The 9,837-nt window shown below is 42.3% G+C and overlaps 1 long non-coding RNA gene across 1 annotated transcript in view; it reads right to left on the bottom strand.

Annotated features, from left to right (window-relative positions):
* Positions 1-9,005: 9,005 nt before the first annotated feature.
* LOC109283885 (uncharacterized) overlaps positions 9,006-9,837 on the bottom strand; it is a 46,253-nt gene continuing 45,421 nt past the window's right edge. The window contains exon 4 of the long non-coding RNA XR_002091195.1: positions 9,006-9,617. This is a non-coding gene — a long non-coding RNA (uncharacterized LOC109283885). The remainder of the gene's footprint in view (positions 9,618-9,837) is intronic.

Genomic DNA, 9,837 nt, shown 5'->3' with positions numbered 1-9,837 from the left:
GACAAGTGATGGGGGATTTTCAGTCCTGCTGCCTGATGAGAGGCAGCAGTTGTACAAGCACCCATGTCATGAGTTTTGTCTGTCAGCAGCTAGGGGTGCAGGGCCCCAGAATCCCCCTGCACCGACCTCCTTGACAGCTGGCAGGCTTTGTGGCCGCAGCAGGGCTTAGCAGCCAGGTCTGCAGTGGTTTCCACCCCCTCTGCGCCAAGACAGACACAGTTGCACAAGTACCCATGACACGAGTTTTGCCTGCCTGTGGCCAGAGGTGCAGGGCCCCAAAACCCAGAAGCCCTGCACCTATCTCGGGCAGCTGGCAGGTGTTGTGGCCTCAGCAGGGGCTAGCAGGCCTGCAGCTTTCACCCTGCTGCACCTTAACACAAACAGTGTCACCCACGTCACGAGTTTTGCCTGTCAACAGCCAGAGGTGCAGGGTCCCAGACCCCAGAGTCCCCTGCACCTATCTCCTTGAGAGCTGGTAGGTGTTGTGGCCACAGGAGGACCTAGCAGGCCTGCAGCTTTCACCCTGCTGCATCTTAACACAAACAGTGTCATCCATGTCACAAGTTTTGCTTGTCAGCAGCTTGAGGTGCAGTTTCCCCAGACCATTGCACCTATCTCTTTGAAACTTGGCAGGCTTTGTGGCCTCCACAGGGGCTAGCGAGCCTGCAGTTTTGATCCTGCTGTGGCTTAACACATACAAGTGACAGGAGTTTTGCTTTCAGGATTTTGGGATGCAGTTTCCCCAAACCCCCTGCACCTATCTCCTTGAAACATGGCAGGCTTTGTTGCCTCAGCAGGGGTTACCATCTCTGCAGTTTTGACCCCACTGTGGTTTAACATATATACGTGACATGAGTTTTTCTCTCAAGACTTTGGGGTGCAGTTTCTCTGAACCCCCCGCATCTATCTTCTTGAAACTTGGCACGCATCATGCCCTCAAAAGGGGCTACCAGTTCCGCAAGCTTAATCTAAATCTGGATAGAAATGACAAAGTTATAGCCTGTTTCATTCTTCCCCTTTATATCCTATGGGTGAAACACCGAAACAGGGTCGAAACGGCAAAACGTTTTGACGGAACGGAAGGGAACAGCTGTTTCAACTCAGAAAAAAATTCGAAATGAAACACTGTTCTGTCGAAACACTGGTCGAAATGGAACACTTCTGTTTCACACAGCCCTATTAATGAGGTTACAACTTTTACCTTAAAAACATGCTCAATGCATGTCTGTGTCACCTCTCTACTGAGCCTGGGACCATTGGCAGGAATCAAGCCTTGCCTGCTTACTCTTGTTTAGTGCATGACCAGTTGCACTCAGCAATTAGACAGCATAGACAGCTTACTGGGGTCCCAAGTGCGTGACCCAGTACCATTCGTGGGCTCTCCTAGAACAGAAAACTGAAAGCAGTGCTGAGGAATGTGCTCAGGATATCTGCTCTGTCTAATTGCTGAGCTCAGGCATACATAGAGTGGGAACGAGTGAGTGAGCACGGTTTGATCCTCTTTGGCAGTCCCAGGCTTAACAAGGAGGTAAAAACAATGTGTAAAAATACACTTTCAGTCAGTGCTACCCCTGCTGTTCCTCCTCCAGCGTCCAGGCAGCTATTTCTTCTTCAAAGTCAGGTGGATTCTTTCTTTCATTCCTTATAGAATACCAAGCTTCACCCACAGCAAATCTTAAAGGATCGGAGGCCTTTAGGTGTGCACAGCTGTAGAGGACACAGATTTAGGCATTTCCCTTATTAGCACCAAGCATTACTGTGCTTGCGCAGAAGACTAGCATTAGAGGACAGAGGTTCTTCTGTGCACTCACTTCTTCAATGGCCTGACGTCAGGATGCAAAAGTGTCATGGTTAGGATGCTGCTAGCCTTTGTAAAATAATCCTAGAAAACTAACAGTTTGTTCAAAGGACTGAAGAGACCGTTTACAACCTGGAAGCCCTGGCTAAAAGCCAGAGACAAGGTGACTTTACTAGATTCGGTATGTGGGTTGCCCAAGTGCTAATGTGTTTCTGGCATAATATTCCATCGACCACTCTTCAAATGTGGCCCTGTCACAGGCAGCCTTTCTATTCTGGGATCTTGGGGCCCACAGAGGGCAGGAATCAGCCTTCAAACTGCCTCGCCTTCTGATTTGGGACTCAAATATGTTGTCTGTTAATGTGTGTTTCTTCCCCCCAGCTTTGAGAGGACTGGCACAAGAATTGCCGAGCCAGCGTATCTCATGGAGTTTTTGGTAGCTGCTTAAGTAGTTGCCTGCATAACCTAAGCTTAAGACCACATTCCCTGCTGTGGCCTTAAGGCCACGCTCTCATCAGTACTTCTCTCCTGTGGAGTGAAAACATGTGCCTGTGGTCTTCTCTTCAGCAGCTGGTCCACTGCTCTACAGTCACAAGCATACTCCATGCTTCTACCTGCTCCTCTTGATAAACTGAGTTGGTAAAACCAGAAAACAGGCTCCATACCTATGAAAATAATGGAATACTTTTAGTGTGGCAAAATGGACAGGCAAGCAAAGAGTCAACAGCCTAAGGAGAAGTGGCATGACAGCAAATGAGAAGAGCAGCCCTGGGAAAGTGCTCCAGTTCTGAACCGCCTTGGAATGACCACGTAGTCCATTTGCCAGAGTGTTTACACTTCTGCTTCTTTTTTCTCCAAGTGAGACATTATGCCCACTGTATCCTCAATCAAGTGCGCAGAAGCTGCTACGTACCAAAGTAGATGTCATTTTCAATTTCTCATGAAGTATGTGTTAGACTGTTGGGAGACTTCATTTCAGTTTTTTATATGTTGTTGATTTGCCAAAGTATAAAAGAAATATTGGAGAGACTTGGACCATCCTGCATGCTGTCATAAAGGAAATGGAGTTTAAGTGCTTCCACAGATATAATTTCCAACTTTTCATTCCCATTCAAACTCTGCTAGAGTGCTCTACTACATCTCTTCCAGGCTGCATGTGCTCTCTTTCCCTGTCATGTCCTCATTTTGAGGGATGAGATCCAGAATAACATAGAATAGGAGGTTAGAAATAAACCTCCCTGGTTCCAACTGGCATGACTTGACATCCTTTGTGGCAAGTAAATGTTGTAAGATTTTGAGTAAGAAAGCAGAAGAACTGAATTAATTTCACTGACATAGTAGAGTTATACTAATATGAGTCAGGCACAATAAGGCTTCTGTAACAGGGAAGTTTGGCCCTTTAAGTAGGAGCGGGCAGCAATTAGTTACTCAAGGAGTACCCCCGATAGTTAAAAAACTGAGCGAGACAGCAGGGAGTTTGAGCTAAGGGGAAGAAGTGGTCTATGAGCAGGAGATGGACTAAAACCCAAACAAACCCAATACTAGGAAGGGGCCAGAGCAAAAGGGCCTCCCCTACTGCCTGGAGAGGGGCCATCAGTTTTGGTTTGCTAGTTTGTTTGTTTGTGTGAGCAAACCCTTTAAAAAGGTAAAGCCAGCCTGCAAGGCAGCAGGCTCACTAACTCATTTTCAGTCCCCTTCTTCAGAAGAAGCCTATATGTATTGGTTTAGATGAGGAAATGTCCCAGTAATGTCCATATCCCATTGAGGAGAGAAAGAACTGATAGAATGGGGACAGGGTACGAGCCTACATGTTCAAATGCTCTTGGGGGGGGGGAGGGAGTTACTCTAGAGTAAATTACTCTGGAGTAAACCCACCCTGGCCAGGCATCTACATGTGCGGAGAAGTGAGAGCAGATTTGCTGCTCCTAGTAGCAGTCCGCTCCCACCCCTGCCAGCCCTGCACCGACCCCCTGCAGTGGCCAGGGGGAGCTTTAGGCTCAATGCTAGCCCAGGGGCTGGCAGGGAGCATGGGGCCAGATTACAGCTGTCTCCTGGTGGGGGCTGGGAGATTGCTCCCTGCCCCTGGGAGCTTCCTGCTGCCGGGGCAGGCTTCACCACTGGAGCCCAAGCAGGGGCAATGTCCCTCTGCCCTGACAGCAGGGAGTTCCTGGCTCTGGCTTCCCAAATGGGGACTTACCTTCCCCTCCCCTGCAGCTCCTTCCAAGCCCTGCACCTCAATTGCCTGATCGGGGCACAGGGCTGGGATTTGCCCCTGACTGGGACAGCTGCTGGTCAGCCCCAGGCTGTGCAGGCAAATCCGCACATGCAGTCTGGAGCTGGCTGAGGACTGCCCAAAACGGGGGCAATCTCCTGTCCCTTGCTGCCCGGGAGCAAATTTATTTCTGGTTAGCTGTCTACACATGTTGTACTATGCAGTAATTACTCCGGAGTAAATTTGCTACTTATATTTACAGGTAGCAAATTTACATGAGATTGAAACAAATTACTGCACTGTAAGTGTCTGCATGTGTAGACAGTGACACTTACTGTTCAGTAATTTGCTCTAATCTTGAGTAAAGCATCTCAGGTAGATGTGCCCAGGAGCTCCTAACTGAAAGAAAAACTAGTGAGGAAAAGGACAAAATAGAAAAGAAGAAAAAATGAAAAACACAAAACTGAGAATAAGAAGGACTGAAAGTAGAAATAGAGGAAAAATTGGAGGGAAATGGAAAAAAGAGGCAGAAAACATAAGAGAAGAAAGATGATGAAAATCCATCATTTCAGAAACAGCCTCTTGGGAATTAGCCTGGGAGTCTGCTTTCAAGTTGGAAATGTTATTACACACTATTACACGCATACTAAAATAAATAGAATCACGCCCCCACTATTTCCCATCAACTTTGGCCAGGGCATATTAATAATTATAATACCAGGGGTAGTACTATTTTTCAATCACATGAACAAATAAGCAAGCAAACAACACCCCCTTTCCCCTTCCCCAAGTCAATGATACGGACTTATTTTATCGTCTACACCATAGTTATTAGCAAATCATTTTAATTCTTAGTTTTATACTAAATATGAAGGTTGCAAAGATTTCTAACTTAAAGAAAAGTTATCACTAACCTGAAAAGGAAGAAGAGCAAATCTTATAAAAAGCAATGATGTTTGAAAATGAGAAGTCTCTTATGTAAAGGCTTTAAGCAGATTCACTGATGTCAGTTCTCAAGGTCCGCATAAGAAATGATGTAGAGATATATAAAATTGTCTATAAAACCTGACAGGCAAAGCTTTATTCTAGATTTTTTGAGGCAATCCTGAATTCTGGGGTTGTGTCCTAGTGTTTGTTCCCAAGGACTCCCTAAAATCAGACTTTTGTCCCAAATTGTAGAAATTTGTCATGAATTGGCACCACACAGTAGTCTACTGTATCTGCTGATAGGACATGTTAGGACACTGCCCAGTGCCATATGAACACAGCTGTGCTGCTTCTGGTTTGGGAAATACATGAGGCCTACATTCCAGCCCAAAAGTAGTACAGTATATCCATATTCACATGGCCCTTTTCCTACAGCAGTTAGTTCTGCCTCTCAGCAGAGCTAATTTGCCAGTGCACAGCGATTCAGAAATGTACCTGGGTGGGTATAACAGTACTAATTAGCTTTTCTGGGAGACTGTACTAATTAGTCTAATTACTGCACTGAACTAAAGTAGTTGCACTAACTTGAACAGGGAGTGGCGTAGACTATTTCTTGTTCTGCAAGTCCGAGGAACCTCCAGAACTGTGTCCTGCAGTTTGTTCCACAAAATGAGGTCACTTCACTGTCTTTAAGAACTTAAAATGCTCTCCTTACCAGCATAAGTGGAGATTTAGGGCCTCCTACACTACTTCCCTATAATCTGGGGGTCCATAACTACACAAGGCCCTCTGGGGAAGCTTCTATGGAGCATGGGAAGAAGAAAGAAGTGTGTGACACTGAAGTTGCAGGGTTCCTTCCCATACACTTCAGCCTGGAACCACCCCTGCAGGCTCTCTCCACCAGAGGAAACAGTGGCGAATGCAAGGACCGTAACACTAATGGACATTTAACTTATATAGCATTATAAATATGCAAGCAGTGGAATTGGCTACCAAGCCCTAAACAAATGTAATACAATATTAGATTACCACAATACATTATCCTGAAGAAACCTAATTAATTGTAAAGCTTAATCTAAAATCGAAACTCACTCAAATCACTATGCATTTTTCCCTCTGACCAGTTATTCATAATTCATATGGAGACTACAAAGAACAGCTTCAAGGAAGTAACTAAAATGATTTAGTTGCAAGGAACTGATATTAAAAGTGATTCACAATCCTGGTTACCCCTAGCAATACTCTGCTAATGTTCTGCTCTTGGTACGCAACTATACAATTGGTCCAATACAAGATATCATCCAAAAAATCCCTTTCACTTTTCCTATGCATTAGAATTGGGCTTGTAGGAAAGTAAATAACCCAAGAAATGGATGTGTGTTCTTGTAGAATTAATTGGTCACACACTATGAATACTTTGAAGGAGTGGAATACCAGAATACACAGCCCTTGAAAGAGTCTCATAATTTAAATTTTGATTCATTCATAAGTGAAGAATACAGCAGGTTCTTCCCAAAAAGTGCATCTCCAGTTTATGGTCTCTCCTAGTGTGTAATATTGAAAACATCCACTTGATGGTGTCGTGTGCCTCCAACAAAAGTGCCTTTTTTCCATATTCAAAGTGTAATATTTGTTTTCCATTTCTCTCATAGTAACCGAAAACATCCAGAACTCTGGAAGCACCTGCACTGGATTCTTTGCATTTTCAACATTATGATATGATGAGATGCAAGTTTTAAGCCTTGTCAATGTTATGCATCTGTATAATGATATGGGTCTAAAACCAGTCTGTTTACCCTGGTGATAATGTCTAATATAAATACACACAAACTGGTCTGCACCCTTGGACAGAGACCAATTATAACTTAAGATCACTACTGCAACTTTTCAAACAGAACCTAAGCCTTAGAATCTTCCTCTTTATATACACATTGGTCATACATTGGTAAGGAAAAAGTGAAGTTTACCTTGTTTTCTTATTTGATGTATTGCACATCTAAAAGTTTGCTGCTGCCTGCAGATATCTACATATCTATAAAAAAAACCCCTGACTATTTCGATGGGGCATAACAACATAAAGGTAAGAGGGTATAGATAATCAGACTAGGATTTTTTAATATGTTATGATACAGTGTCGTGTGTAATCTGTGTGCATTAAACATTTATATGATATTTTAGTATTGTTTATTTAACTATTTCAGAACTTCTCATGAAAGAGATCACAAAGGAACAGATGTAGTATGAGTGTGAAATGGTTGTATGAACAGGCTGAATTTTACCTATAAAACAAAAAATTGTTCAGACAAAGTATAGGAAGGAGTTGCAGAATTTTACTTTGTGAGGTATGCCTTTCACTCCTCAGGGACAGGAATATGTGCCACACCCACAACTGCATTATATAATTCTGTTAATAAACTGACGAATCTTCATCTTAATGTTAGACTTTTTTTCTCCATGCCCCAAGGCTTTTTGTCTTTTAAATGATAGGGAACGTGAGCTGACAGAGAATACCAAAGAGATTATGTGCTCTTTTGGCAATATTATGATGCAAGACATTTTAGAGCAGTGGAATAACATTTCAGAATCTTGGGAAGTCCTGGTTATTCTGTCTAATCCAATTTAATGCGTCCAAGCATTCATACCGTAGACAGTGCCAGGATTTCTTATCTTTTGATGATGATGTTCTCAGGTGAGAGGGAAAATTTGGTACAGGGGCAAATAAGACATCGACTCCAGGTTTATAGCTAAAAAGTCGAGCAAACCAAAGTGTACTTAAAATTAGGCAGGAAAAATTTCACAAAGAAGTAAAAGTAAAGAGGAAAATAAAATATGTTTGGCCGAAACAGGCAGATGTCCATAAGGAACATCTGCAGCAGTGAAAAACAAGTGGAATAGGCCAAGAAAGAGTAAAAATTCCACCATCCTTCTATAAAAGTATAACGAAGACTTTCCATTCATACACTTCGTCTTGTTCAAAAGAATGAATTAATTCAGGCTTCCCACCAGACCTCCATATATATATATACTTTCTGAAGTGAATGCTTTATATCACCCAGTCTATCTCGCATTAGTCTGCAGCATGAACCAAACAGCAGTGTTCACCACAATACTGTAATATTTTTGCTGACAGTCCACAACATTTTTCTTTTGATTAATGGCACGAAGGAGAAAGTACACTCTGATTTCACTGGTAGACTTGGCTCTCAGCAGGAACGTTTCAGGGCCTGAATGATACATTCACATGCATGTGAAACCTTGTGATGTTTCCAAATTACTCAACTTTACCCCAGGAAATCAGAAAGAAATATTTATATGTTAAAATGTATTTTTAAAGTCCATTCCAGTGGGCTTTGAATGTTTCCTGAGCTTCCAGCAGAAACAGGAAATTCATTTGTGCAAGTGAAAGATAACAGGAATATATCACATTTTCAAAGACAAAGTCCTAAAACCTCAAGCTAATGACATTTAGAAATAAAGCAGATGATGAGATCAATCAGCTTTCATTCCTAATGAACTTTGCATTCCATTAATGTGGGAGTGATGGTGAATCTGCTAGATTTATTTATTTTCCATTTATAATTAGCTCAGCATTGACAGGGCTAAATGGGAAGAAGTCAATGGGGAAGAGTACCAATATGGAGTTCTTGTAATGGTCCTGACACAAGCTGGACAGTGTGGATAGGCACCATGCCATACTACTACACACAATTCAGCCAAGGTGCCTAACTTATAAGGCTCAAAATCCCTGGCTATTCCAGTGCTGTACTGTGCCAAGTGGTGTGATAGTTTTATGATGTTCCCACAGAGGTATGTAAATGAGACCAAGCACACTCTCCTAAGCAGTAATTCAACCTGTCAACAATGTTTCTGGATATTAATTAATAGAATTATTCCAGGTTAATTTATCCTCCTCTGTATATCTTATACCTTCACTTGACTCCTACTATTTACATCATGTTTATATCCCAATAAACATGAAATAGAAAATATTGCTGCTTCTAGGAATATATTCCAGGCAAGGTTTGCAATATGAAATAATCATATTTTAATATATACTGTAAACAAAAGTGCTCTGCTGCAGAGAGATGCTTCAAGAAAATTGCGATGGGACATGGATACAAATTGATTTGCATCACTCTTCAAAGAATTGCTTGAATCAAATATTGCCAGTTTGAAAAGCCTAGCAATTTGGGAAAGTCTGAATCTACATCTGACATTTGCAGTTGGATTCTGACCCCTTTCATCCAAACACCCATGAATTTAGGAATGTTTCAATCCATGCTTGAACCAAAACTTTTTGGTTCAGATCCCATTCCCAACAAAAATGCACTTTTTAACTACAATATAATATAACTACTTTTATTCTTTTTCTGCGCTTTCCTCAGTTCTCAAGTCTTGCTGTATTTTGATGCACATAACTCCCACTAGCATTACTGGGATTTTTATTTCTGAAAGGACTGCAAAATCTGGGCAAAATCCTCCCCATTGCCTGATTGATGCATAGAAATGATCTGGAAGGGATCCTCATAGACTTGTGTTCTCTGTCTCCTGTGGGATTATCCAGAAGAGGAAGAGGGCAGTCTGGTACCAACTGTGTAATATATAACTTGAATTAAGTATGGTCTCCTTGAGATTTTTGGCAGGACTACTACTCTTGAAGATGCTTCCAGCCCTATGGTTCTGTGAAAATGTTAAAAAAAATAGAAAATTGACATTAAGTTTAGCAGAATATTAGGTGCACACATTTTCTGCAGTTCATTTGTTTGTTTTGAAACTTTCCTCCTGCTTTAAAAGAGGAGTGCATTAGGAATGCCTGGGTGCATCTACATGGGGTGCACCTACATGAGATGCTTCAAGCGCAGTAGACTAATTCTATTGCACGTTAGCATGGCAGGCAAAA

This window comes from Alligator mississippiensis, chromosome 3 (genome assembly GCF_030867095.1).
Source record: "Alligator mississippiensis isolate rAllMis1 chromosome 3, rAllMis1, whole genome shotgun sequence".
Classification (NCBI taxonomy): domain Eukaryota; kingdom Metazoa; phylum Chordata; order Crocodylia; family Alligatoridae; genus Alligator; species Alligator mississippiensis.
Note: the sequence above shows the minus strand (reverse complement) of the source record. Positions and strands in the feature narration are given on the sequence as shown.